Here is an 8,631-nt window from a genome sequence, read left to right on the forward strand (position 1 = left end):
CCCCCGGAAGCAGTGGCGGTACAAGGGGAATAACCTCCCCTTCCTGTCCCCTCTGCCTCAGGGGCCCTGCCGGCCTGCCCTGCAGCACTGAGGGTGGAGCACCCAGCAGACCCAGCTCAGGTATCTGTCAGTAGGACAGGGAAAGGGGAATTAAACCCCTCTCTGGCCAGACCCCCACCCCTGCCTGTCCCTGCTCAGCTGGGGAGCAGAGGGGCAGAGCCATCCCTGCTCCACTAGAGTGGAGAGCCCAGCCCAGAGAGCATGCCGGGATGCTGGGGGAGTCTGGTTTACCTTAAACCAGGAAGGGGTCTGGGACAGACATTGCATAAACCAGTTTGACCTCAATCCATTAAGTCTGATATTACATTCAATCAGGTTTATCTCAAACCAGTTTTAGCCATTTTGAAACTGGTTTACATGCACTGAACTTCTGTTACATGTTTAAACCAGCTTCTGATAACTGAAACAGGTTTATGTGTAATGTCTGTCCCTAGCCTATAGCTTAAACTAAACTAAAGCTTAACTAAAGATTCAGCCTTGGGCTTTTTGTCTGTACTTAGTCCTGGTATACAGCTAACACCCATACTTATATTCCACATGGCTTGGCTTGGGCACTTGCCACCACTTCCTCTGGACCGAAGAAAGGCTTGACTTACCCCTGGCTCCAGAATCACAAGCAGAGATGGGTTCTTCAGTCCAGCCCAGAATAAAGCACGTAGGTGTCTCCTCAGCATTTCCTCGCTAGCTTAGGTGTCTCCCTTCTCACTCTGCTGGCTTGTATGGACCACAGCCGTGTGTTCTCACTGTACAGTGAACCTGATCTCAGACCTTGCAGCTGTGGCAGGACACTTATGAGCAGCAGTGCTAAGCAGTGCAGTACCTGAACCCTTAGGTGGCTCAGGTCACACAGCCAGGCACCATTTTGGCTGTCGAAATGGAGAGAGAAGGACCTGACCAGCTTGCAGGCCCTACAAGGCAAGCAGGCTTCCCTGGACAGATGCCACCAAAGGACAACACTTAAAGGACCCCTTTGGCAGCAACTAAGGTAAGGACAGAGGGTCTGTCTTTTTTTGTTGATAAAGTTCTTGGTTGTATCCTGCAGTTAACCTTTTCATCTATCCTCTTTCCCATGTTTCTCCACAGGCCTCTGGTGGGTTACTAGTTGTCACCAAGAAAATGCAGTGTCTTAAGCATCAGTCACCTTCTCGGTGGCAAGCTGCCAGCACTGGAGCTATCACGTTCCACAGAAAGTGTTGCAGACAGAACCCACTGCCCTGCCCTAGCCTTTGCTCATTTAAGCGCCAGATGCCTGCATCACTAATCCCCCTGGAAAGCGTTGCTGCTGTTTGATTTATTGTTTGCTATGACCTCATCATACATGTTTGCTCTCTCCTTGCATTGCTTGGCCTTCTCATGCTCAAACGCTGAAAAAAATTAAATAGCTGAGGGGCCAAACGAATTACAGAGAAAAAGGAATTAACATGGATCTATGCTGCCAAGTGCAGTGATCCTTACAGAACACAAATAGCCAATGAGCTCCCTAGTTGTAACCATTCATGAGGCTCCAGGTGACTAGAGGAGACTCCATCTTGTTTGGTTTGGAGCAGAAATCTTCTTATGATGGTGTTGTAGATGGAAAAAGAAAAAGAAGGGCACTGCCACCTATCCCACATGTAGTCATGGACATGCAGTGTTCCATGCTTCTCAGGTGTAGAATACTGTCATGCACATGTTCACTTTCTAGCCCAGCACCTGCACAAACTGTAACGCGAAAACTCCTAGCCTAAGGACAAGCATTACACATAAACTGGTTTAAGTGATCAGGAACTGGTTTAAACCTGTAACAGAACAGATGTTCAGTGCATATAAACCAGTTTCAAAATAGCCAAAACCAGTTTGAAATAAACCTGGTTGAATGTAGTATCAGATTTAACTGATTTGGCTCAAACCAGTTTATGCAATGTCTGTCTCAGACCCCTTGCTGGTTTAAGATAAATCAGACTCTCCCAGCATGCTCTCTGGGCTGGGCAGGGCTCCTTGCTCCACAGCAGGACTGGCCCCTCCCCTCTGCTGCCTGGGTGCAGCTCCAGAAACTTGCAAGCTACTCCTCCCCCTCACCATCCCAGCTAAGCAGGAATTCCCCCCACCCCTCTGCCTTGCTGAGAAGGCGTCTGTGTATTAGCTAGCAGACCACATGCTGGCTACCCTCTGTGCTGAATCAACAGGCAGAATCAACATGTAGCTGGTAATTTTTTGTCCCTCTGTTTTCTTAATGGGGTGATAAACACTGAGTTGGGGGTGATAAACACTGTTATCGATTCCTTCCTGGGCTAATCAGAGCATCCTGTGGGGGGGGGGAGGATGGCCACCCTCCCCAGCTCAGTTCTGTGGAAGGAAGGGAGGGCTGCTCTAGCGCCCCCTGGCTTCTAGCCTGAGCCACTGCAGGCATATGCCTGCATTTCTGGGATTTCTGTACAGTTACAAAACTGATTTAGCCTAGCCAAGTTAAACTAACCTGCAAAGATTAAATCAGTTCAGACTTTTTGAATGTCTGTCCCTAGCCCTGGTGAGAGTCTGCTAATTTCTGCTGTTTTCTCTTTTGTGTACAAAGTTTTAATTATCAATTCAGGAAGCAGAAATAATACCACCATGATCAATCACATACTATAACAAATTGTCTTTTTTTGGAGGGAGCCATGTGCTTTTTGACTACCATGTCTGTAGCATTCTTTATGGCCATCACCTAAAGATCCCAAGCACCCCATGGCTTCATAGTCATGCCCCAAGATTATTATAAAAGTCATTAGTGATTATAGAAATCCCCACCTGAGATACCTTTAAGGGACCTGAATTTTCAGCAAGTGTGCAGCACCTTCTCTCTAGAAGCAAGTGCCTTTAAGGTTTCCCAAGCTATCACTCAAAATCACTATTCATTTTTTTAAATGTCGGACACAGCCCATGTCTGTGTACAATCTTGAGACTGTAAATAACTGGTTTGTGTTATCCAACAAGTGACCACATTCACAGAAACCATAATCCAATCTGGAACAAAGTCACAATGACTATTATTGGCAAGTAGGAGGTCAGAAGCTGTAGTTATGAGGTTGGGAAGATCCATGCTTGGCATCATTCAGCTTAGAAGGCTCTGTGCTGTTTTGCACTCTAAATATAGTGGTTGTATTGCCCCTTTCCAGTAAGTGCAGAGAGGATTCACACTGTTAGGTTTGTTATTGTGAATAATAATGAACATGGAAGTGGCAATGCACCTAGGGCATGGCACATGATATGAGTGTGCAGCAGGGGGTGGTCAAGGCTCAGAGGGGGCAGACATGTATTGGAGCCTGAGCAAATCTTTTCTGTGGTGCCTGAGCCCTCCTCTACCCAGCCAGTTCATTGATACCCATAAAACTTGGGTACCAGCTTTGCGTCTACCAGATAATTAGCATCTCAATCCACAAACACTGATGCTGGTCACCAAGTACAAGTCAGAGCAGCCAAATAAGGAAAAAAGTGCCTGTATTTAGGCTTCCACATTAGACCGTAAGGCTCCCAGTACATTGCTCAGGGTCACCTTCAAGAAAAAACATGTATATAGACATATTTAAAATCGAAAGAGGCAGAGAGAGGGTTGGTTCAGAAGGATTCTCTCTCCTTCCATCCCAGCACACTAGGTCACTCACCTCAGTCCATCGCCCAGTGGTAGGAGCCCCTGCCTTATTCCATCTCCCCACAGAAAGGACTGCTCTTGAACATCACATGCCCACAGCTCTTTCCTCACTTGGAGCTCTCCTTGTATCTCACAGATTCATGCAGGTGTTGGAAAATGGATGTTCATATTGGCCAGGAAATGGAGAGAATGAATACTGTAAGTTTCCCCGAAGTGAAGTATACTAAAAAATGGCAACTCCCACTGCCTTACCCATTTAGGAAAGGGAACCCTGCTCAGCTTGCAGCCCCATTTGACATCAGCCAGTGGGGCCCACAGAGAATGAGCTAAAGTCCTGCAGTAGGTCAGGGGAAGAGGGGAGCTGATATTTGAATGGAAAAGCACTGGCATAATAACTATCTGGGGAAGAGACAGGGCTAAAAAGAGGAAAATTTTAGGCATCCTGCAGCAAATACACAGCCAACATGAGGGACTGAAACTATTCGAGGGGCTAGGTCCCTCCTCAAAGCCCACCACTGGGGAGAGACCAAGAGTGTTGTGTCAATGTGGATGTCCAGTCTGGGGAATCCAGATCCTGCACATGGTTTGAATTTTAAACACAGCCACATGGGTCAAGGCCCCACGAGCCTAGCAAGAGCCAGCAACTCCAGCCGTGTTAACGCTGCCAGTTAATCCCAGTTAAGCTTTATCTAGAGATATAAATCCCCCAGAAAACCCAATTGTCTGCAGGCAAGCACAGCTGGCAGAGTGACAGTGGCGCCGCAGCACCGCGCCATTCCCCTTGGCCAGGGGGACTCAACCAGAAAACTACATTCAAACTAATTATCCCCTGAGCCACAATCTATGATCTTTGGAACAATTAAAAGTCCTTAATCCTGAATGAAAAGCAAACAAGGCCCAAGTCATTGTCTTCCTGCTTCCCCTAATCAGAGCTAAGGGTCCTGCTCCTGCTTGCAATACAAATATTCAATTAAAAATTCCAAAAGGCCCCAGTAATTGGTTCTCAAAGGGGGCTCCCACCAAAGAAACAGAGACAGAAAAGAGCTTGGCTGCTCCCCTCCCCACCAGGCCCCCTGTCAAATAACCTGCAATTAAAGATTGGCTGGGAACCTGCTCAGCAGGCTCTGGCTGGACTGACTATGCACACACAACATACCTGTATGGGCACATACTCACACACATAGGCCTGCACACACATACAAAAGCATATCCAGACGTGTACTCACACATGCACAAATACACGTGCACATCCATGTGTACACATTCATCTGTTTGTAAAAGCCTCCAGGAATTTCATAGCAACACACATTGCAGACACGATACTCTGTCTTGATCTAGAGCTGCCTTTGGATGAGAACTTCCTTTAATGAGGATCAGCTGAGGCAGAAGGAGATGTGGTGGGCAATGGTGCTCCCTGGTTAAAGGTGTGGAGCTTCAAACAGCAACTGGGTATCATGGGGTTTGGCTCTGAAGTGAGGAGCCCCCCTCTCCCCCCAAAGAGTTTGTTCTGCTTGCTGTTGCTATTAAATGAAAACATTCAGGAAAAGGCCTCCCCTCCTTGTTCCCAAGGGCAGGACCTGAAAAACCGTGATACCCTAGAGATCATCACACAGGCTATGCCATTTTCAACTTCCCAAGAGCAAACCCCTGGGGTTCAGACTTGGGACAGATTCTCACTGGACAAATCCAAGTCATTCTGTGGCCTCGCTGGTGCTAAGTCAGCTTCCTCTCGGTCAAGCCCTGGCCCTATTTTTCCTATATCTGGTTTTCACTTATCCCTTCTGCCAAAGGACCACCGGGGACCGTCCCCCTCCCCCACAAGCTGGAATCACAGGCAAGCAATCAAGTGAATTAATGCAGCTAGAGAGTCCTTCAAGTTGGTAATCATAAACTTTCTTGACAAACCAGCCAACTTCGTGGGTCCTCCTCTCGGTCCAGTGCTAACAGCCTCTGGCAGCTCCTCACTCATTACTCCTAAAAAACAATTAGTGAGCAGCACTGGAAGAGACTGAAAAAATGCAGCTCTTAATGCAGTCACTGACCTGATTCAAAAGAGGGCCGGTGGGGTAGAAGCCAGAAATTGCTCTTCAGGAGTAAGCCTCTGGCTGTTTGCAGTTCATGGCAGCTTCAGCCATACAACATTGTCCCCCTGCCCCAAAAGGCAGTGAGTGGGTGTGCACATGCTCATATAGGGGAATATATACCACAACTCTGACAGTTCCCCAGCGTATGGGAAGGACAAAGTACAAGGAAGGAGGCTCTTGTACCATGATCTCCCCCTGCCTCGCACTTTCAGCAGCAGATCCATCTCACTCAATACAAACAAATCAAAGGTCTTATCCTGCAAGCCCTTCGCCTATAAGCAGTCCTTACTCTTGCACATCAACGGTTCCCTCGATTAGGCTCTTAAATTGTGTAATGTATTCTTTACACCTCCCAGGACAGCACAGAGTTAAACCTCTTGACCCTGTCCCAGCTTTGGTCCACTTATATATGCATGAACTCTGCAGAGAACTTTGGTCCAGACCCTCAGTGGTGTGCAGGTGCCTTCATTCCACTGTTTTCATGGGAAATTAGTGGGAGTTAGGCACCGTGGAAACCACCACCGGAGCAGGATAAGAATAGGTGTCAGATCTCATCGGAGAAAGAGTCCAGGTGAGTGATGAACATCCTTTGCGGTGTCCTGAGAAAGGACAAGAGGAAGAGCTGTTCTGGAGAAGCAAATGTTCTGGTGAGGAAAAGAGAAGGGAAACACCATGCAAGGCAGAAAGGAGAGGAAGGAGACAAACCTGCATTAGTGAGTGCTTCTCCATATGCCTGCCTTGCAGACACGTAGCTGATAGAAGCTGAGATACAGGCAGCTCAGTTTACCTGGTCATGACAATCTGGGCATGTGGCCAGGGCAGGGCTCTGAAAGATGCCAGGGCTTAGGGCTAGATCTAGTAAACTCCTAGAGCAGGATTTTGGCACCTCAAATTGTGATCCAAAATGTTTCCTATTCAGCTTTTGCCCCACAGCGAGAGGCAAGGGCCAGTCAAGCTCCACAGCCCTTGCTCCTCCTAGGCCGCACTACTGAGCCCAAATGGCCACAAGATTGAGGACAGAAGTGAATCTCTCCTTGCAGAAAATATTATTTTCATCTTTTTTTTTTTTTGGTTTGTGACAGAACGTCAAACTGAGCAAGATCTAAATGCTTCATTTTAAAGCCATTCTTAGACCAACACAACTACAACATAGAGCCCTGAAACATGGAAGATATCACTGTATTTTAGCCGTTTGGAAAAGTAAACTTTGTTGCTAACCAGGAAAGAAGATTGTTTTCACCTCCCTATCTGCCTCTGACTTTGGACACCATCAGGGAAGAAGACAGCCTAATCCGCACATCACAGAGCACCACTCTCACGAAAGCACACAGATCCCAGGGGAATAAACTTCCACCCTCTTCCTTGCCTGAGCAAGATAGAGTTTCTCTTCTGCCTAGGAGGACTGCTACAATCTTTGAATTCTCCTCAGCCTGAAGAAAGGTGTATGTGCCCAAAATTTTGCAAAGAAAGGAATTTTTTTTTGCTCCTATTTAGTTGGTCTAATAAAAGATATTACCTCTGACCCAAAAGCTTTGTGCATCTCATTTTAAAACCTGGAGACAACATCCTACTTTCTCGCAATGCTTTTTTAACTTGTGTTGATTGATCTTGATGAAGCAGTACAACGTTTGTGATTGTTAAATTGTACTGCTTCATCAGTATCTCAAAGGGAACTTGAATTAGAAAGTGATAGAAAATGAGGAACATTTCTTCACACTTCTTCCAATTTTTTCCAGTGGAAGAAGGGTTTGTTTGTTTTTGCAAATAAAGAACAACTGAAACTATTCCTTTCAAAAGGAAATGAAAACCATTGAAGGAATTTTTTTTAAAGTTTTAGTTTTTGTGGAAGTTTCTCCCATTAACTGAAGCAGCCAACAGCTAGGGAGGGATTTGTCAGTGTGTTTAGTGATATGCTCTTTACATGCCAGGACCTGGGCTAACAAGAGTAACCTGCTTGCAAAGTGGACTTCATACCCCTTTTACTGGCTCGTAAACATGGAGGATAATAGCCTACTCCTGCTACCAGTTACTGCCTTTGCTCAAGCAGCAGAAGTCTGTGCTATGATCTATGACCCTGTGCTCAAACTTGCTGATAACCTACGCAGGAAAGCAGCAGTATCTCGTAGCTAGTACACCTAGGACTCATAAAACCTGGGTCGAATCCTGGCTTTATTATTGGCCTGCTTAGTTACCTCAGGCAAGTCAAATCCCCCATTTTGTGCCTCAGTTTCCCTATCTGTAATGCAGGGATAGTAATGCTAGGTTCTTGTGCAAGTGGTTTGGGTTCTACTGATGAATATTGCTATATAACAACCAAGTTTTATTGTAATGAATGCAGTCCCATATGAAGGAATTCCTGTTACTTCTATTTCCTAAAAAATGATTTTACACCTTGCCGGGGTCGTTTGACCCCAGTACTCTTTCCTGCCATGGCAGGGGGTTGGACTTGATGATCTGCTCAGGTCCCTTCAGACCCTACTAACTATGAAACTATGAATTATACAGAAAAAGTGAGTTAAATTAAAAGACTATGAAAATTGAAACTACAGCATGCCAGCTGCCCACGTGCCTCCCCTGAGCATATACATTAGACTAGCATCCTCAGTTCCACTCACATACAACGGCGACACATAAAGGGTGCACACAGGTGCACGTGCACCCCCTGAGCTTGGCAGTGCACCCCGAGATTGGCTGCTGCTGACGCTGCCAGTGGCACCTGCGGGCGGTTGCCACTTGCCACCCTCCCCCACATCGCCAACACTGCTGGCAGCATCTGCAGGTGATCACCAATGGCCAGTCAGCGCTCGCCACCCCTCTCCCCCTCACCGCCGTGGCCACCAGTGGAAGCTCCCCACTGGCTGCCGCCACCGCCCTGTGGGA

The sequence above is a fragment of the Crocodylus porosus genome, unplaced genomic scaffold (assembly GCF_001723895.1).
Source record: "Crocodylus porosus isolate Cpor-Errol unplaced genomic scaffold, CroPor_comp1, whole genome shotgun sequence".
NCBI lineage: Eukaryota > Metazoa > Chordata > Crocodylia > Crocodylidae > Crocodylus > Crocodylus porosus.